The sequence below is a fragment of the Rutidosis leptorrhynchoides genome, chromosome 3, assembly GCF_046630445.1.
Source record: "Rutidosis leptorrhynchoides isolate AG116_Rl617_1_P2 chromosome 3, CSIRO_AGI_Rlap_v1, whole genome shotgun sequence".
In the NCBI taxonomy this organism is placed as follows: Eukaryota; Viridiplantae; Streptophyta; class Magnoliopsida; order Asterales; family Asteraceae; genus Rutidosis; species Rutidosis leptorrhynchoides.
In genome coordinates, this window is record NC_092335.1 from 89,630,671 (window position 1) to 89,654,281 (window position 23,611).

The window sequence follows — 23,611 nt, forward strand, 5'->3', positions numbered from 1 at the left end:
ATGAGTTCATATTATGCTACGAAATACTATTAACTACTCTTAATATTCTGTATGATTAACTTGTTCCATTTGACTATTTTGAAGGAAATGGCACCGACTACTCGACACACCGTGAATATGAATGAAGAGGAATTCCGTACTTTTCTAGCTTCAAACATAGCCGCAGTACAGGCTGCGCTACATACCAACAATAACCTTGGATCTAGCAGTACAGGAAATCGTGTAGGATGCACCTACAAAGAATTCACTGCCTGCAAACCTTTGGAATTTGATGGAACCGAAGGACCGATCGGATTGAAACGGTGGACCGAGAAGGTCGAATCGGTGTTTGCCATAAGTAAGTGTACTGAAGAGGACAAAGTGAAGTACGCTACGCATACCTTCACAGGTTCTGCGTTAACATGGTGGAATACCTATCTAGAGCAAGTGGGACAAGACGATGCGTACGCACAACCGTGGTCAACATTCAAGCACTTGATGAACGAGAAGTACCGTCCCAGAACCGAGGTCAATAAGCTCAAGACAGAACTTAGAGGGTTACGAACCCAAGGATTTGATATTACCACGTACGAAAGACAATTCACAGAATTGTGCCTATTGTGTCCGGGAGCATTCGAAGATGAGGAAGAGAAGATCGACGCGTTTGTGAAAGGATTACCGGAAAGAATCCAAGAAGATATAAGTTCACACGAGCCCGCCTCCATACAACAGGCATGTAGAATGGCTCACAAACTAGTGAACCAGATTGAAGAAAGAATTAAAGAACAGACTGCTGAAGAGACCAATGTGAAGCAAGTCAAAAGAAAGTGGGAGGAAAACGGTGATAAGAATCACCAATACAACAACAACAGCAATTACAACAATAATCGCAACAATTATCCCAGCAATCGCAACATCAATCGCAACTACAACAACAACAACAACAACAACAACAACAACAACAACAACAACAACAACAACAACAACAACAACAACAACAACAACAACAACAACAACAACAACAACAACAACAACAACAACAACAACAACAACAACAACAACAACAACAACAACAACAACAACAACAGCAACTACAACAATCATCCCAACAATAATAATAACCGCAACAACAACAACAATCAGAAGCAGCTATGCCAAAGGTGTGAAAAGTATCACTCGGGGTTCTGCACCAAATTTTGCAACAAGTGTAAAAGAAATGGTCATAGCGCGGCGAAGTGTGAGGTCTACGGACCAGGGGTTAATAGAACGAAAGGAACAAATGGTGTCGGAACGAGTAATGGCAGAGCAAGTAGTGTCGGAGCAAGTTATGCCAATGTAGTTTGTTATAAATGTGGAAAACCGGGCCACATTATTAGAAATTGCCCGAACCAGGAGAACACGAATGGACAAGGCCGCGGAAGAGTTTTCAATATTAATGCGGCAGAGGCACAGGAAGACCCGGAGCTTGTTACGGGTACGTTTCTTATTGACAATAAATCTGCTTACGTTTTATTTGATTCGGGTGCGGATAGAAGCTATATGAGTAGAGATTTTTGTGCTAAATTAAGTTGTCCATTGACGCCTTTGGATAGTAAATTTTTACTCGAATTAGCAAATGGTAAATTAATTTCAGCAGATAATATATGTCGGAATCGAGAAATTAAACTGGTTAGCGAAACATTTAAGATTGATTTGATACCAGTAGAGTTAGGGAGTTTTGATGTGATAATCGGTATGGACTGGTTGAAAGAAGTGAAAGCAGAGATCGTTTGTTACAAAAATGCAATTTGCATTATACGAGAAAAAGGAAAACCCTTAATGGTGTACGGAGAAAAGGGCAACACGAAGCTACATCTTATTAGTAATTTGAAGGCACAAAAACTAATAAGAAAAGGTTGCTATGCTGTTCTAGCACACGTCGAGAAAGTACAAACTGAAGAAAAGAGCATCAATGATGTTCCCATTGCAAAAGAATTTCCCGATGTATTTCCGAAAGAATTACCGGGATTACCCCCACATCGATCCGTTGAATTTCAAATAGATCTTGTACCAGGAGCTGCACCAATAGCTCGTGCTCCTTACAGACTCGCACCCAGCGAGATGAAAGAACTGCAAAGCCAATTACAAGAACTTTTAGAGCGTGGTTTCATTCGACCAAGCACATCACCGTGGGGAGCTCCTGTTTTGTTTGTCAAGAAGAAAGATGGTACATTCAGGTTGTGTATCGACTACCGAGAGTTGAACAAACTTACCATCAAGAACCGCTACCCACTACCGAGAATCGACGACTTATTTGATCAACTACAAGGCTCGTCTGTTTATTCAAAGATTGACTTACGTTCCGGGTATCATCAAATGCGGGTGAAAGAAGATGATATTCCAAAGACTGCTTTCAGAACACGTTACGGTCATTACGAGTTTATGGTCATGCCGTTTGGTTTAACTAATGCACCAGCTGTGTTCATGGACCTTATGAACCGAGTGTGTGGACCATACCTTGACAAGTTTGTCATTGTTTTCATTGATGACATACTTATTTACTCAAAGAATGACCAAGAACATGGTGAACATTTGAGAAAGGTGTTAGAAGTATTGAGGAAGGAAGAATTGTACGCTAAGTTTTCAAAGTGTGCATTTTGGTTGGAAGAAGTTCAATTCCTCGGTCACATAGTGAACAAAGAAGGTATTAAGGTGGATCCGACAAAGATAGAAACTGTTGAAAAGTAGGAAACCCCGAAAACTCCGAAACACATACGCCAGTTTTTAGGACTAGCTGGTTACTATAGAAGGTTCATCCAAGACTTTTCCAGAATAGCAAAACCCTTGACTGCATTAACGCATAAAGGGAAGAAATTTGAATGGAATGATGAACAAGAGAAAGCGTTTCAGTTATTGAAGAAAAAGCTAACTACGGCACCTATATTGTCATTGCCTGAAGGGAATGATGATTTTGTGATTTATTGTGATGCATCAAAGCAAGGTCTCGGTTGTGTATTAATGCAACGAACGAAGGTGATTGCTTATGCGTCTAGACAATTGAAGATTCACGAACAAAATTATACGAAGCATGATTTGGAATTAGGCGCGGTTGTTTTTGCATTAAAGACTTGGAGGCACTACTTATATGGGGTTAAAAGTATTATATATACCGACCACAAAAGTCTTCAACACATATTTAATCAGAAACAACTGAATATGAGGCAGCGTAGGTGGATTGAATTATTGAATGATTACGACTTTGAGATTCGTTACCACCCGGGGAAGGCAAATGTGGTAGCCGATGCCTTAAGCAGGAAGGACAGAGAACCCATTCGAGTAAAATCTATGAATATAATGATTCATAATAACCTTACTACTCAAATAAAGGAGGCGCAACAAGGAGTTTTTAAAAAGGGAAATTTAAAGGATGAAATACCCAAAGGATCGGAGAAGCATCTTAATATTCGGGAAGACGAAACCCGGTATAGGGCTGAAAGGATTTGGGTACCAAAATTTGGAGATATGAGAGAAATGGTACTTAGAGAAGCTCATAAAACCAGATACTCAATACATCCTGGAATGGGGAAGATGTACAAGGATCTCAAGAAACATTTTTGGTAGCCGGGTATGAAAGTCGATGTTGCTAAATACGTAGGAGAATGTTTGACGTGTTCTAAGGTCAAAGTTGAGCATCAGAAACCATCAGGTCTACTTCAACAACCCGAAATCCCGGAATGGAAATGGGAAAACATTACCATGGATTTCATCACTAAATTGCCAAGGACTGCAAGTGGTTTTGATACTATTTGGGTAATAGTTGATCGTCTCACCAAATCAGCACACTTCCTGCCAATAAGAGAAGATGACAAGATGGAGAAGTTAGCACGACTGTATTTGAAGGAAGTCGTCTCCAGACATGGAATACCAGTCTCTATTATCTCTGATAGGGATGGCAGATTTATTTCAAGATTCTGGCAGACATTACAGCAAGCATTAGGAACTCGTCTAGACATGAGTACTGCCTATCATCCACAAACTGATGGGCAGAGCGAAAGGACGATACAAACGCTTGAAGACATGCTACGAGCATGTGTTATTGATTTCGGAAACAGTTGGGATCGACATCTACCGTTAGCAGAATTTTCCTACAACAACAGCTACCATTCAAGCATTGAGATGGCGCCGTTTGAAGCACTTTATGGTAAAAAGTGCAGGTCTCCGATTTGTTGGAGTGAAGTGGGGGATAGACAGATTACGGGTCCGGAGATTATACAAGAAACTACCGAGAAGATCATCCAAATTCAACAACGGTTGAAAACCGCCCAAAGTCGACAAAAGAGCTACGCTGACATTAAAAGAAAAGATATAGAATTTGAAATTGGAGAGATGGTCATGCTTAAAGTTGCACCTTGGAAAGTCGTTGTTCGATTTGGTAAACGAGGGAAATTAAATCCAAGGTATATTGGACCATTCAAGATTATTGATCGTGTCGGACCAGTAGCTTACCGACTTGAGTTACCTCAACAACTCGCGGCTGTACATAACACTTTTCACGTCTCGAATTTGAAGAAATGTTTTGCTAAAGAAGATCTCACTATTCCGTTAGATGAAATCCAAATCAACGAAAAACTTCAATTCATCGAAGAACCCGTCGAAATAATGGATCGTGAGGTTAAAAGACTTAAGCAAAACAAGATACCAATTGTTAAGGTTCGATGGAATGCTCGTAGAGGACCCGAGTTCACCTGGGAGCATGAAGATCAGATGAAGAAGAAATACCCGCATCTATTTCCAGAAGATTCGTCAACACCTTCAACCGCTTAAAATTTCGGGACGAAATTTATTTAACGGGTAGGTACTGTAGTGACCCGAACTTTTCCATGTTTATATATATTAATTGAGATTGATATTTACATGATTAAATGTTTCCAACATGTTAAGCAATCAAACTTGTTAAGACTTGATTAATTGAAATATGTTTCATATAGACAATTGACCACCCAAGTTGACCAGTGATTCACGAACGTTAAAACTTGTAAAAACTATATGATGACATATATATGGATATATATATAGTTAACATGATACTATGATAAGTAAACATATCATTAAGTATATTAACAATGAACTATATATGTAAAAACAAGACTACTAACTTAATGATTTCGAAACGAGACATATATGTAACGATTATCGTTGTAAAGACATTTAATGTATATATATATCATATTAAGAGATATTCATACATGATAATATCATGATAATATAATAATTTAAAATCTCATTTGATATTATAAACATTGGGTTAACAACATTTAACAAGATCGTTAACCTAAAGGTTTCAAAACAACACTTACATGTAACGACTAACGATGACTTAACGACTCAGTTAAAATGTATATACATGTAGTGTTTTAATATGTATTTATACACTTTTTAAAGACTTCAATACACTTATCAAAATACTTCTACTTAACAAAAATTCTTACAATTACATCCTCGTTCAGTTTCATCAACAATTCTACTCGTATGCACCCGTATTCGTACTCGTACAATACACAGCTTTTAGATGTATGTACTATTGGTATATACACTCTAATGATCAGCTCTTAGCAGCCCATGTGAGTCACCTAACACATATGGGAACCATCATTTGGCAACTAGCATGAAATATCTCATAAAATTACAAAAATATGAGTAATCATTCATGACTTATTTACATGAAAACAAAATTACATATCCTTTATATCTAATCCATACACCAACGACCAAAAACACCTACAAACACTTTCATTCTTCAATTTTCTTCATCTAATTGATCTCTCTCAAGTTCTATCTTCAAGTTCTAAGTGTTCTTCATATATTCTACAAGTTCTAGTTACATAAAATCAAGAATACTTTCAAGTTTGCTAGCTCACTTCCAATCTTGTAAGGTGATCATCCAACCTCAAGAAATCTTTATTTCTTACAGTAGGTTATCATTCTAATACAAGGTAATAATCATATTTAAACTTTGGTTCAATTTCTATAACTATAACAATCTTATTTCAAGTGGTGATCTTACTTGAACTTGTTTTCGTGTCATGATTCTTCTTCAAGAACTTCGAGCCATCCAAGGATCCGTTGAAGCTAGATCCATTTTTATCTTTTCCAGTAGGTTTATCCAAGGAACTTAAGGTAGTAATGATGTTCATAACATCATTCGATTCATACATATAAAGCTATCTTATTCGAAGGTTTAAACTTGTAATCACTAGAACATAGTTTAGTTAATTCTAAACTTGTTCGCAAACAAAAGTTAATCCTTCTAACTTGACTTTTAAAATCAACTAAACACATGTTCTATATCTATATCGGATGCTAACTTAATGATTTAAAACCTGGAAACACGAAAAACACCGTAAAACCGGATTTACGCCGTCGTAGTAACACCGCGGGCTGTTTTTGGGTTAGTTAATTAAAAACTATGATAAACTTTGATTTAAAAGTTGTTATTCAGAGAAAATGATTTTTATTATGAACATGAAACTATATCCAAAAATTATGGTTAAACTCAAAGTGGAAGTATGTTTTCTAAAATGGTCATCTAGACGTCGTTCTTTCGACTAAAATGACTACCTTTACAAAAACGACTTGTAACTTATTTTTCCGACTATAAACCTATACTTTTTATGTTTAGATTCATAAAATAAAGTTCAATATGAAACCATAGCAATTTGATTCACTCAAAACGGATTTAAAATGAAGAAGTTATGGGTAAAACAAGATTGGATAATTTTTCTCATTTTAGCTACGTGAAAATTGGTAATAAATCTATTCCAACCATAACTTAATCAACTTGTATTGTATATTCTGTAATCTTGAGATACCATAGACACGTATACAATGTGTCGACCTATCATGTCGACACATCTATATATATTTCGGAACAACCATAGACACTCTATATGTGAATGTTGGAGTTAGCTATACAGGGTTGAGGTTGATTCCAAAATATATATAGTTTGAGTTGTGATCAATACTGAGATACATATACACTGGGTCGTGGATTGATTCAAGATAATATTTATCGATTTATTTCTGTACATCTAACTGTGGACAACTAGTTGTAGGTTACTAACGAGGACAGCTGACTTAATAAACTTAAAACATCAAAATATATTAAAAGTGTTGTAAATATATTTTGAACATACTTTGATATATATGTATATATTGTTATAGGTTCGTAAATCAACAGTGGCCAAGTCTTACTTCTCGACGAAGTAAAAATCTGTGAAAGTGAGTTATAGTCCCACTTTTAAAATCTAATATTTTTGGGATGAGAATACATGCAGGTTTTATAAATGATTTACAAAATAGACACAAGTACGTGAAACTACATTCTATGGTTGAATTATCGAAATCGAATATGCCCCTTTTTATTAAGTCTGGTAATCTAAGAATTAGGGAACAGACACCCTAATTGACGCGAATCCTAAAGATAGATCTATTGGGCCTAACAAACCCCATCCAAAGTACCGGATGCTTTAGTACTTCGAAATTTATATCATATCCGAAGGGTGTCCCGGAATGATGGGGATATTCTTATATATGCATCTTGTTAATGTCGGTTACCAGGTGTTCACCATATGAATGATTTTTATCTCTATGTATGGGATGTGTATTGAAATATGAAATCTTGTGGTCTATTGTTACGATTTGATATATATAGGTTAAACCTATAACTCACCAACATTTTTGTTGACGTTTAAAGCATGTTTATTCTCAGGTGAATATTAAGAGCTTCCGCTGTCGCATACTTAAATAAGGACGAGATTTGGAGTCCATGCTTGTATGAGATTTTGTAAAAACTGCATTCAAGAAACTTATTTTGTTGTAACATATTTGTATTGTAAACCATTATGTAATGGTCGTGTGTAAACAGGATATTTTAGATTATCATTATTTGATAATCTACGTAAAGCTTTTTATACCTTTATTGATGAAATAAACATTATGGTTTGTTTTAAAATGAATGCAGTCTTTGAAAAAAGTCTCATATAGAGGTCAAAACCTCGCAACGAAATCAATTAATATTGAACGTTTTTAATCAATAAGAACGGGACATTTCATGTTAGGCCCAATAGATCTATCTTTAGGATTCGCGTCAATTAGGGTGTCTGTTCCCTAATTATTAGATTACCAGACTTAATAAAATGGGGCATATTCGATTTCTATAATTCAACCATAGAATGTAGTTTCACGTACTTGTGTCTATTTTGTAAATCATTTATAAAACCTACATGTATTCTCATCCCAAAAATATTAGATTTTAAAAGTAGGACTATAACTCACTTTCACAGATTTTTACTTCGTCGGGAAGTAAGACTTATCCACTGGTTGATTCACGAACCTATAACAATATATACATATATATCAAAGTATGTTCAAAATATATTTACAACACTTTTAATATATTTTGATGTGTTAAGTTTATTAAGTCAGTTGTCCTCGTTAGTAACCTACAACTAGTTGTCCACAGTTAGATGTACAGAAATAAATCGATAAATATTATCTTGAATCAATCCACGACCTAGTGTATACGTATCTCAGTATTGATCACAACTCAAACTATATATATTTTGGAATCAACCTCAACCCTGTATAGCTAACTCCAACATTCACATATAGAGTGTCTATGGTTGTTCCGAAATATATATAGATGTGTCGACATGATAGGTCGAAATATTGTATACGTGTCTATGGTATCTCATGATTACATAATATACAATACAAGTTGATTAAGTTATGGTTGGAATATATTTGTTACCAATTTTCACGTAGCTAAAATGAGAAAAATTATCCAATCTTGTTTTACCCATAACTTCTTCATTTTAAATCCGTTTTGAGTGAATAAAATTGCTATGGTTTCATATTGAACTCTATTTTATGAATCTAAACAGAAAAAGTATAGGTTTATAGTCAAAAAAATAAGTTACAAGTCGTTTTTGTAAAGGTAGTCATTTCAGTCGAAAGAACGACGTCTAGATGACCATTTTAGAACACATACTTCCACTTTGAGTTTAACCATAATTTTTGGATATAGTTTCATGTTCATAATAAAAATCATTTTCCCAGAATAACAACTTTTAAATCAAAGTTTATCATAGTTTTTAATTAACTAACCTAAAACAGCCCGCGGTGTTACTACGACGGCGTAAATCCGATTTTACGGTGTTTTTCGTGTTTCCAGGTTTTAAATCATTAAGTTAGCTTATCATATAGATATAGAACATGTGTTTAGTTGATTTTAAAAGTCAAGTTAGAAGGATTAACTTTTATTTGGGAACAAGTTTAGAATTAACTAAACTATGTTCTAGTGATTACAAGTTTAAACCTTCGAATAAGATAGCTTTATAAGTATGAATAGAATGATGTTATGAACATCATTACTACCTCAAGTTCCTTGGATAAACCTAATGGAAATGAGAAAAATAGATCTAGCTTCAAAGGATCCTTGGATGGCTTGAAAGTTCTTGAAGCAGAATCATGACACGAAAACAATTTCAAGGAAGATTTCCACTCGAAATAAGATTGTTATAGTTATAGAAATTGAATTAAAGTTTGAATATGATTATTACCTTGTATTAGAAAGATAACCTACTGTAAGTAACAAAGGTTTCTTGATCTTGGATGATTACTTGCAATGGATTTAGAAAACTTGGAAGTAAACTTGGAATCTTGGAAGTATTCTTGATTTTATGAAACTAGAACTTTTGAAATTTATGAAGAACACTTAGAACTTGAAGATAGAACTTGAGAGAGATCAATTAGATGAAGAAAATTAAAGAATGAAAGTGTTTGTAGGTGTTTTTGGTCGTTGGTGTATGGATTAGATATAAAGGATATGTAATTTTGTTTTCATGTAAATAAGTCATGAATGATTACTCATATTTTTGTAATTTTATGAGGTATTTCATGCTAGTTGCCAAATGATGGTTCCCACATGTGTTAGGTGACTCACATGGGCTGCTAAGAGCTGATCATTTGAGTGTATATACCAATAGTACATACATCTAAAAGCTGTGTATTGTACGAGTACAAATACAGGTGCATACGAGTAGAATTGTTGATGAAACTGAACGAGGATGTAATTGTAAGTATTTTTGTTAAGTAGAAGTATTTTTATAAGTGTCTTGAAGTCTTTCAAAAGTGTATGAATACATATTAAAACACTACATGTATATACATTTTAATTGAGTCGTTAAGTCATCGTTAGTCGTTACATGTAAATGTTGTTTTGAAACCTTTAGGTTAACGATCTTGTTGAATGTTGTTAACCCATTGTTTATTATAACAAATTTGATGTTAAATTGTTATATTATCATGATATTATGATATATAATATATCTTAGTATGATATATATACAGTTAAATGTCGTTACAACGATAATCGTTACATATATGTCTCGTTTCGAAATCATTAAGTTAGTAGTCTTATTTTTACATATGTATTTCATTGTTAATACACTTAATAATATATTTACTTATCATTTAACATAATTAACCAAGTGTATTAATATCTTAATATGATTCATATGTACCTAGTAAGACGTTGTTATAACGATAATCGTTATATATATCGTTTTCGAGTTTCTTAAATTAATAGTCTCATTTTTATGTATATAACTCATTATTAAAATACCTAATGAGATACATACTTATAATAAAATCATGTTAACTATATATATAACCATATATATGTCATCGTATAGTTTTTACAAGTTTTAACGTTCGTGAATCACCGGTCAACTTGGGTGGTCAATTGTCTATATGAAACCTATTTCAATTAATCAAGTCTTAACAAGTTTGATTGCTTAACATGTTGGAAACACTTAATCATATAAATAACAATTTCATTTAATATATATATAAACATGGAAAAGTTCGGGTCACTACAGTACCTACCCGTTAAATAAATTTCGTCCCGAAATTTTAAGCAGTTGGAGGTGTTGACGTATCTTCTGGAAATAAATGCGGGTATTTTTTTTCATCTGATCTTCACGCTCCCAGGTGAACTCGGGTCCTCTACGAGCATTCCATCGAACCTTAACAATCGGTATCTTATTTTGTTTAAGTCTCTTAACCTCACGATCCATTATTTCGACGGGTTCTTCAATGAATTGAAGTTTTTCATTGATTTGGATTTCGTCCAACGGAATAGTGAGATCTTCTTTAGTAAAACATTTCTTCAAATTTGAGACGTGGAAAGTGTTATGTACAGCCGCGAGTTGTTGAGGTAGCTCCAGTTGGTAAGCTACTGGTCCGACACGATCTATAATCTTGAATGGTCCAATGTACCTTGGATTTAGTTTCCCCCGTTTACCAAATCGAACAACGCCTTTCTAAGGTGAAACCTTAAGCATGACCATTTCTCCAATTTCAAACTCTATATCTTTTCTTTTACTGTCCGCGTAGCTCTTTTGTCGACTCTGGGCGGTTTTCAATCTTTGTTGAATTTGGATGATTTTCTCGGTAGTTTCTTGTATTATCTCCGGACCCGTAATCTGTCTATCCCCCACTTCACTCCAACTAATCGGAGACCTGCACTTTCTACCATAAAGTGCTTCAAACGGCGCCATCTCAATGCTTGAATGGTAGCTGTTGTTGTAGGAAAATTCTGCTAACGGTAGATGTCGATCCCAACTGTTTCCGAAATCAATAACACAAGCTCGTAGCATGTCTTCAAGCGTTTGTATCTTCCTTTCGCTCTGCCCATCAGTTTGTGGATGATAGGCAGTACTCATGTCTAGACGAGTTCCCAATGCTTGCTGAAATGTCTGCCAGAATCTTGAAATAAATCTTCCATCCCTATCAGAGATAATAGAGATTGGTATTCCATGTCTGGAGACGACTTCCTTCAAATACAGTCGTGCTAACTTCTCCATCTTGTCATCTTCTCTTATTGGCAGGAAGTGTGCTGACTTGGTGAGACGATCAACTATTACCCAAATAGTATCATAACCACTTGCAGTCCTTGGCAATTTAGTAATGAAATCCATGGTAATGTTTTCCCATTTCCATTCCGGGATTTCAGGTTGTTGTAGTAGACCTGATGATTTCTGATGTTCAGCTTTGACCTTAGAACACGTCAAACATTCTCCTACATATTTAGCAATATCGACTTTCATACCTGGCCATCAAAAATGTTTCTTAGGATCCTTGTACATCTTCCCCGTTCCAGGATGTATTGAGTATCTGGTTTTATGAGCTTCTCTAAGTATCATTTCTCTCATATCTCCAAATTTTGATACCCAAATTCTTTCAGCCCTATACCGGGTTCCATCTTCCCGAATATTAAGATGCTTCTCCGATCCTTTGGGTATTTCATCCTTTAAATTTCCCTCTTTTAAAACTCCTTGTTGCGCCTCCGTTATTTGAGTAGTAAGGTTAGTGTGAATCATTATATTCATAGATTTTACTCGAAAGGGTTCTCTGTCCTTTCTGCTCAAGGCGTCGGCTACTACATTTGCCTTCCACGGGTGGTAACGAATCTCAAAGTCATAATCATTCAACAATTCAATCCACCTACGCTGCCTCATATTCAGTTGTTTCTGATTAAATATGTGTTGAAGACTTTTGTGGTCGGTATATATAATACTTTTGACCCCATATAAGTAGTGCCTCCAAGTCTTTAATGCAAAAACAACCGCGCCAAATTCCAAATCATGTGTCGTATAATTTTGCTCGTGAATCTTCAATTGTCTAGACGCATAAGCAATCACCTTCATCCGTTGCATTAATACACAACCAAGACCTTGCTTTGATGCGTCACAATAAATCACAAAATCATCATTCCCTTCAGGCAATGACAATATAGGTGCTGTAGTTAGCTTTTTCTTCAATAATTGAAACGCCTTCTCTTGTTCATCCTTCCATTCAAATTTCTTCCCTTTATGCGTTAATGCAGTCAAGGGTTTTGCTATTTTGGAGAAATCTTGGATGAATCTTCTGTAGTAACCAGCCAATCCTAAAAATTGACGTATATGCTTCGGAGTTTTTGGGGTTTCCCACTTTTCAACGGTTTCGATCTTTTCCGGGTCCACCTGGATACCTTCTTTGTTCACTATGTGATCGAGGAATTGAACTTCTTCCAACCAAAATGCACACTTTGAAAACTTAGCGTACAGTTTTTCTTTCCTCAATACTTCTAGCACTTTTCTCAAATGTTCTTCGTGCTCTTGATCATTCTTTGAGTAAATAAGTATGTCATCGATGAAAACAATGACAAACTTGTCAAGATATGGCCCACACACTCGGTTCATAAGGTCCATGAACACAGCTGGTGCGTTAGTCAATCCAAACGGCATAACCATAAACTCGTAATGACCATAACGCGTCCTAAAAGCAGTTTTTGGAATATCATCCTCCTTTACTCGCATTTGATGATATCCAGAACGTAAATTGATCTTCGAATAAACTGACAAGCCTTGTAGTTGATCAAATAAGTCGTCAATTCTCGGCAGTGGATAACGGTTTTTGATGGTAAGTTTGTTCAACTCTCTGTAGTCAATACACAACCTAAATGTACCATCCTTCTTCTTGACAAACAAAACAGGAGCTCCCCATGGTGATGTGCTTGGTCGAATGAAACCACGCTCTAATAGTTCTTGTAGTTGGCTTTGCAGTTCTTTCATCTCGCTGGGTGCGAGTCTATAAGGAGCACGAGCTATTGGTGCAGCTCCTGGTACAAGATCTATTTGAAATTCAACAGATCGATGTGGAGGTAGTCCCGGTAATTCTTTTGGAAATACATCGGGAAATTCTTTTGCGACGGGAACATCATTGATGCTCTTTTCTTCAGTTTGTACTTTCTCGACGTGTGCTAGAACAGCATAGCAACCTTTTCTTATTAGTTTTTGTGCCTTCAAATTACTAATAAGATGTAGCTTCATGTTGCCCTTTTCTCCGTACACCATTAAGGGTTCTCCTTCTTCTCGTACAATGCGAATTGCATTTTTATAACATACGATCTCTGCTTTCACCTTCTTCAGCCAGTCCATGCCAACTATTACATCAAAACTCCCTAACTCTACTGGTATCAAATCAATCTTAAATATTTCGCTACCCAGTTTAATTTCTCGATTCCGGCATATATTATCTGCTGAAATTAATTTACCGTTTGCTAATTTGAGTAAAAATTTACTATCCAACGGCGTTAATGGACAACTTAATTTAGCACAAAAATCTCTACTCATATAGCTTCTATCCGCACCCGAATCAAATAAAACGTAAGCAGATTTATTGTCAATAAGAAACGTACCCGTAACAAGCTCCGAGTCTTCCTGTGCCTCTGCCGCATTAATATTGAAAACTCTTCCGCGGCCTTGTCCATTCGTGTTCTCCTGGTTCGGGCAATTTCTAATAATGTGGCCCGGTTTTCCACATTTATAACAAACTACATTGGCATAACTTGCTCCGACACTACTTACTCCGCCATCACTCGTTCTGACACCATTTGTTCCTTTCGTTCTGTTAACCCCTGGTCCGTAGACCTCACACTTCGCCGTGCTATGACCATTTCTTTTACACTTGTTGCAAAATTTGGTGCAGAACCCCGAGTGATACTTTTTCACACCTTTGGCATAGCTGCTTCTGATTGTTGTTGTGGTTGCGGTTGTTATTGTTGTTGGGATGATTGTTGTAGTTGCTGCTGTTGTTGTTGTTGTTGGGCCGTTTGTTGTAGTTGCGATTGATGTTGCGATTGTTGGGATAATTGTTGCGATTATTATTGTAATTGCTGTTGTTGTTGTATTGGTGATTCTTATCACCGTTTTCCTCCCACTTTCTTTTGACTTGCTTCACATTGGCCTCTTCAGCCGTCTGTTCTTTAATTCTTTCCTCAATCTGGTTCACTAGTTTGTGAGCCATTCTACATGCCTGTTGTATGGAGGCGGGCTTGTGTGAACTTATATCTTCTTGGATTCTTTCCGGTAATCCTTTCACAAACGCGTCGATCTTCTCTTCCTCATCTTCGAACGCTCCCCGACACAATAGGCACAATTCTATGAATCGTCTTTCGTACGTGGTAATATCAAATCCTTGGGTTCGTAACCCTCTAAGTTCTGTCTTGAGCTTATTGACCTCGGTTCTGGGACGGTACTTCTCGTTCATCAAGTGCTTGAATGCTGACCACGGTAGTGCGTACGCATCATCTTGTCCCACTTGCTCTAGATAGGTATTCCACCATGTTAATGCAGAACCTGTGAAGGTATGCGTAGCGTACTTCACTTTGTCCTCTTCAGTACACTTACTTATGGCAAACACCTATTCGACCTTCTCGGTCCACCGTTTCAATCCGATCGGTCCTTCGGTTCCATCAAATTCCAAAGGTTTGCAGGCAGTGAATTCTTTGTAGGTGCATCCTACACGATATCCTCTACTGCTAGATCCAAGGTTATTGTTGGTATGTAGCGTAGCCTGTACTGCGGCTATGTTTGAAGCTAGAAAAGTACGGAATTCCTCTTCATTCATATTCACGGTGTGTCGAGTAGTCGGTGCCATTTCCTTCAAAATAGTCAAATGGAACAAGTTAATCATACAGAATATTAAGAGTAGTTAATAGTATTTCGTAGCATAATATGAACTCATTTATAAAAGCTTTTTCTTCATATTAGCGTTTTATAAGTTTAAATTTGGGTAGTACCTACCCGTTAAGTTCATACTTAGTAGCTAATATACAATTCAACTACTACAATTCTATATGAAAAACTGATTATAATAATATTTCGCGTTAAAACTTTTATACAATATTTTACAAACTTACAATACCGCTTATTTTACATAAAGCATGAAATATAGCACACAATAACTTTGATACAAGATAGTTGTGAAGATAATTCTAGCTAGTACACAAGTCGTTCAGCAAAGGTAATAAAGACACGTAATTCATACGTCCAGAAACAAGTCATGCATTCTGGTTTTACTAGGACTACTTCTCATCCTTGGTCTTGTGGAACATAACCGTTATGGCCGTTGATAAGATAGCATGTTGTAACGTCGTCAAAGGGACGAGGGTTACGTAATGACCAACAGTCTCGTAATAACCTAAAAACCTCATTTCTTACCCCAATTACCGACTCCGTCACTTGTGGGAACGTTTTGTTTAATAGTTGTAGCCCGATGTTCTTTTTCTCACTTTGGTGAGAAGCGAACATTACTAACCCGTAAGCATAGCATGCTTCTTTATGTTGCATGTTAGCCGCTTTTTCTAAATCATGAAGTCCTATATTCGGATACATTGAGTCAAAATAATTTCTTAACCCGTTGCGTAAAATAGCATTTGGGTTCCCCGCAATATATGCGTCAAAGTAAACACATCGTAACTTATGGGTTTCCCAATGTGATATCCCCCATCTTTCAAACGAAAGTCTCTTATAAACCAAGACATTCTTGGAACATTCTTCGAATGTCTTACAAACTGATTTCACCGTAAATAGTTGTGCCGAAGAATTCTGACCGACTCTAGACAAGATTTCATCAATCATGTGTCCGGGTAGGTCTCTTAAAATATTGGGTTGTCTATCCATTTTGTGTTTTTATACTGTAAAATAGACAAGAGTTAGATTCATAAAAAAAAAATACTTATTAATATAAGCAATTTTTACATATATCATAAAGCATAAGCACACTATATTACATATATTACATCACACGAATACAACTATCTTATTCCGACTTGCTCGTTTCTTCTTCTTTGGTTTTGGTTCGTTTTGCCAAGTTTCTAGGGATATATGATGTTCCCCTAATACGAGCTGTCGTTTTCCACAACGGTTTAGAAAAACCTGGTGGTTTAGAGGTTCCCGGGTCATTGTTACAACTTAAGGGCTTCGGGGGTTGACGATGTAGTGACCCGAACTTTTCCATGTTTATATATATTAATTGAGATTGATATTTACATGATTAAATGTTTCCAACATGTTAAGCAATCAAACTTGTTAAGACTTGATTAATTGAAATATGTTTCATATAGACAATTGACCACCCAAGTTGACCGGCGATTCACGAACGTTAAAACTTGTAAAAATGACATGACGATATATATATGGATATACATATGGTTAACATGAGATTATGATAAGTAAGTATCTCCATAAGTATATTAACAATGAGTTATATACATATAAACAAGACTACTAACTTAAGGATTTCGAAACGAGACATATATGTAACGATTATCGTTGTAACGACATTTAAATGTATATATATCATATTAAGATATATTAATATATCATAATATCATGATAATATAATAATTTAACATCTCATTAGATATAATAAACAATGGGTTAACAACATTAATTGAGATCGTTAACTTAAAGGTTTCAAAACAACACTTACATGTAACGACTAACGATGACTTAACGACTCAGTTAAAATGTATATACATGTAGTGTATTTAGATGTATTAAAATACTTTTGGAAGACTTCAAGACATATATCAAAACACTCATACTTAACGAAAATGGTTACAGTTACTTTCCCATTCTTTTCTTTCATCAAGAATTCTAGTCGTATTTTTACCCGTATTATACACAGCTTCAAAACGTACTTACTATGGGTATATACCAATAGGAACTAGCATGGGATTCCACTCTTGATTATGTCATGTATGACTAATCAATTTTAACTTCTACCATGAGCTAGTCAACTAACTAGAACTCCTTTTAACCCCACTCACCACTCACCAATTACCACTCATCATTCACTCCATTTCACTTCCAATTCTCTTTCTAATTCTCTCTCAACACACCCACACTATTATGAACGTATTTTTCCAGTAGTTAATCATCATCTTCATCAAAAATCACTTCAAGAATCAAGCTATAATCATCATAGGAAGAACACTTCAAGAACACTTCAAAAATCCCTTCAAGTTTACTAATTTACTTCCAAGCTTTCTAATCCATTCCAAGTAATCATCTAAGATCAAGAAACCTTTGTTATATACAGTAGGTTATCTTTCTTATTCAATGTAATATTCATATTCAAACTTTGATTCAATTTCTATAACTATAAACTATCTTAATTCGAGTAAAAATCTTACTTGAACTTGTTTTTGTGTCATGATCCTACTTCAAGAACTTTCAAGCCATCCAAGATCCTTTGAAGCTAGATCATTTCTTGTCACTTCCAGTAGGTTTACCTACTAAACTTGAGGTAGTAATGATGTTCATAACATCATTCGATTCATATATATAAAACTATCTTATTCGAAGGTTTAAACTCGTAATCACTAGAACATAGTTTAGTTAATTCTAAACTTGTTCGCAAAAAAAAGTTAATCCTTCTAACTTGACTTTTAAAATTAAATAAACACATGTTCTATATCTATATGATATGCTAACTTAATGATTTAAAACCTGGAAACACGAAAAACACCGTAAAACCGGATTTACGCCGTAGTAGTAACACCGCGGGCTGTTTTGGGTTAGTTAATTAAAAACTATGATAAACTTTGATTTAAAAGTTGTTATTCTGAAAAAATGATTTTTATTATGAACATGAAACTATATCCAAAAATTATGGTTAAACTCAAAGTGGAAGTATGTTTTCTAAAATGGTCATCTAGACGTCGTTCTTTCGACTGAAATGACTACCTTTACAAAAACGACTTGTAACTTATTATTCCGACTATAAACCTATACTTTTTCTGTTTGGATTCATAAAATAGAGTTCAATATGAAACCATAGCAATTTGATTCACTCAAAACGGATTTAAAATGAAGAAGTTATGGGTAAAACAAGATTGGATAATTATTCTCATTTTAGCTACGTGAAAATTGGTAACAAATCTATTCCAACCATAACTTAATCAACTTGTATTGTATATTATGTAATCTTGAGATACCATAGACACGTATACAATGTTTCGACCTATCATGTCGACACATCTATATATATTTCGGAACAACCATAGACACTCTATATGTGAATGTTGGAGTTAGCTATACAGGGTTGAGGTTGATTCCAAAATATATATAGTTTGAGTTGTGATCAATACTGAGATACGTATACACTGGGTCGTGGATTGATTCAAGATAATATTTATCGATTTATTTCTGTACATCTAACTGTGGACAACTAGTTGTAGGTTACTAACGAGGACAGCTGACTTAATAAACTTAAAACATCAAAATATATTAAAAGTGTTGTAAATATATTTTGAACATACTTTGATATATATGTATATATTGTTATAGGTTCGTGAATCAACCAGTGGCCAAGTCGTACTTCCCAACGAAGTAAAAATCTGTGAAAGTGAGTTATAGTCCCACTTTTAAAATCTAATATTTTTGGGATGAGAATACATGTAGGTTTTATAAATGATTTACAAAATAGACACAAGTACGTGAAACTACATTCTATGGTTGAATTATCGAAATTGAATATGCCCCTTTTTATTAAGTCTGGTAATCTAAGAATTAGGGAACAGACACCCTAATTGACGCGAATCCTAAAGATAGATCTATTGGGCCTAACAAACCCCATCCAAAGTACCGGATGCTTTAGTACTTTGAAATTTATATCATATCCGAAGGGTGTCCCGGAATGATGGGGATATTCTTATATATGCATCTTGTTAATGTCGGTTACCAGGTGTTCACCATATGAATGATTTTTATCTCTATGTATGGGATGTGTATTGAAATATGAAATCTTGTGGTCTATTATTATGATTTGATATATATAGGTTAAACCTATAACTCACCAACATTTTTGTTGACGTTTTAAGCATGTTTATTCTCAGGTGATTATTAAGAGCTTCCGCTGTCACATACTTAAATAAGGACGAGATTTGGAGTCCATGCTTGTATGATATTGTGTAAAAACTGCATTCAAGAAACTTATTTTGTTGTAACATATTTGTATTGTAAACCATTATGTAATGGTCGTGTGTAAACAGGATATTTTAGATTATCATTATTTGATAATCTATGTAAAGCTTTTTAAACCTTTATTGATGAAATAAAGGTTATGGTTTGTTTTAAAATGAATGCAGTCTTTGAAAAACGTCTCATATAGAGGTCAAAACCTCGCAACGAAATCAATTAATATGGAACGTTTTTAATCAATAAGAACGGGACATTTCAGACGATACATATAAAGTTCATCGGGGTTGGAATTAGATTTCTCTATTTTTATGCCCTTTCCCTTATTATTTTCTTTTGCCTTTTTAAATTCAGTTGGGGTAATTTCTATAACATCATCGGAATTCTCGTCGGAATCCGATTCATCGGAGAATTGGTAATCCTCCCAATATTTTGCTTCCTTGGCGGAAACACCATTGACCATAATTAACCTTAGTCGGTTGGTTGAGGATTTTATTTTACTTAACCGTTTTATTATTTCCCCCACCGGTTCTATTTCCTCCTCCGGTTCCTCCTCTTCCGGTTCTGATTCTTCTTCCGGTTCTGATTCTTCTTCCGGTTCTTCTTCGGGAACTTGTGAATCACTCCAATATATATTCGACTCTTCGTTATTATTAGGTGAGTTAATGGGATTTGTGCTAGAGGTAGACATCTATCACACAATATCAAACATGTTAAGAGATTAATATATCACATAATATATACATGTTAATAATATATAGTTTCCAACAAAAATGTTAAACAATCATTTTTAAAGAAAACACGGTCGAAGTCCAGACTCACTAATGCATCCTAACAAACTCGATAAGACACACTAATGCAAATTTTCTGGTTCTCTAAGACCAACGCTCGGATACCAACTGAAATGTCCCGTTCTTATTGATTAAAAACGTTCCATATTAATTGATTTCGTTGCGAGGTTTTGACCTCTATATGAGACGTTTTTCAAAGACTGCATTCATTTTTAAAACAAACCATAACCTTTATTTCATAAATAAAGGTTTAAAAAGTTTTACGTAGATTATCAAATAATGATAATCTAAAATATCCTGTTTACACACGACCATTACATAATGGTTTACAATACAAATATGTTACATCGAAATCAGTTTCTTGAATGCAGTTTTTACACAATATCATACAAACATGGACTCCAAATCTTGTCCTTATTTTAGTATACAACAGCGGAAGCTCTTAGTATTCACCTGAGAATAAACATGCTTTAAACGTCAACAAAAATGTTGGTGAGTTATAGGTTTAACCTATATATATCAAATCGTAACAATAGACCACAAGATTTCATATTTCAATACACATCCCATACCTAGAGATAAAAATCATTCATATGGTGAACACCTGGTAATCGACATTAACAAGATGCATATATAAGAATATCCCCATCATTCCGGGACACCCTTCGGATATGATATAAATTTCGAAGTACTAAAGTATCCGGTACTTTGGATGGGGTTTGTTAGGCCCAATAGATCTATCTTTAGGATTCGCGTCAATTAGGGTGTCTGTTCCCTAATTCTTAGATTACCAGACTTAATAAAATGGGGCATATTCGATTTCGATAATTCAACCATAGAATGTAGTTTCACGTACTTGTGTCTATTTTGTAAATCATTTATAAATCTACATGTATTCTCATCCCAAAAATATTAGATTTTAAAAGTGGGACTATAACTCACTTTCACAGATTTTTACTTCGTCGGGAAGTAAGACTTGGCCACTGGTTGATTCACGAACCTATAACAATATATACATATATATCAAAGTATGTTCAAAATATATTTACAACACTTTTAATATATTTTGATGTTTTAAGTTTATTAAGTCAGCTGTCCTCGTTAGTAACTTACAACTAGTTGTCCACAGTTAGATGTACAGAAATAAATCGATAAATATTATCTTGAATCAATCCACGACCCAGTGTATACGTATCTCAGTATTGATCACAACTCAAACTATATATATTTTGGAATCAACCTCAACCCTGTATAGCTAACTCCAACATTCACATATAGAGTGTCTATAGTTGTTCCGAAATATATATAGATGTGTCGACATGATAGGTCGAAACATTGTATACGTGTCTATGGTATCTCAAGATTACATAATATACAATACAAGTTGATTAAGTTATGGTTGGAATAGATTTGTTACCAATTTTCACGTAGCTAAAATGAGAAAAATTATCCAATCTTGTTTTACCCATAACTTCTTCATTTTAAATCCGTTTTGAGTGAATCAAATTGCTATGGTTTTATATTGAACTCTATTTTATGAATCTAAACAGAAAAAGTATAGGTTTATAGTCGGAAAATTAAGTTACAAGTCGTTTTTGTAAAGATAGTCATTTCAGTCGAAAGAACGACGTCTAGATGACCATTTTAGAACACATACTTCCACTTTGAGTTTAACCATAATTTTTGGATATAGTTTCATGTTCATAATAAAAATCATTTTCCCAGAATAATAACTTTTAAATCAAAGTTTATCATAGTTTTTAATTAACTAACCCAAAACAGCCCGCGGTGTTACTACGACGGCGTAAATCCGATTTTACGGTGTTTTTCGTGTTTCCAGGTTTTAAATCATTAAGTTAGCATATCATATAGATATAGAACATGTGTTTAGTTGATTTTAAAAGTCAAGTTAGAAGGATTAACTTTTATTTGCGAACAAGTTTAGAATTAACTAAACTATGTTCTAGTGATTACAAGTTTAAACCTTCGAATAAGATAGTTTTATATGTATGAATAGAATGATGTTATGAACATCATTATTACCTCAAGTTCCTTGGATAAACCTACTGGAAATGAGAAAAATAGATCTAGCTTTAAAGGATCCTTGGATGGCTTGAAAGTTCTTGAAGCAGAATCATGACACGAAAACAATTTCAAGTAAGATTTCCACTCGAAATAAGATTGTTATAGTTATAGAAATTGAATTAAAGTTTGAATATGATTATTACCTTGTATTAGAAAGATAACCTACTGTAAGTAACAAAGGTTTTTTGATCTTGAATGATTACTTGGAATGGATTTAGAAAACTTGGAAATAAACTTGCAATCTTGGAAGTATTCTTGATTTTATGAAACTAGAACTTTTAGAATTTATGAAGAACACTTAGAACTTGAAGATAGAACTTGAGAGAGATCAATTAGATGAAGAAAATTAAAGAATGAAAGTGTTTGTAGGTGTTTTTGGTCGTTGGTGTATGGATTAGATATAAAGGATATGTAATTTTATTTTCATGTAAATAAGTCATGAATGATTACTCATATTTTTGTAATTTTATGAGATATTTCATGCTAGTTGCCAAATGATGGTTCCCACATGTGTTAGGTGACTCACATGGGCTGCTAAGAGCTGATCATTGGAGTGTATATACCAATAGTACATACATCTAAAAGCTGTGTATTGTACGAGTACGAATACGGGTGCATACGAGTAGAATTCTTGATGAAACTGAACGAGGATGTAATTGTAAGCATTTTTGTTAAGTAGAAGTATTTTGATAAGTGTCTTGAAGTATTTCAAAAGTGTATGAATACATATTAAAACACTACATGTATATACATTTTAACTGAGTCGTTAAGTCATCGTGAGTCGTTACATGTAAATGTTGTTTTGAAACCTTTAGGTTAACGATCTTGTTGAATGTTGTTAACCCATTGTTTATTATAACAAATGAGATGTTAAATTGTTATATTATCATGATATTATGATATATA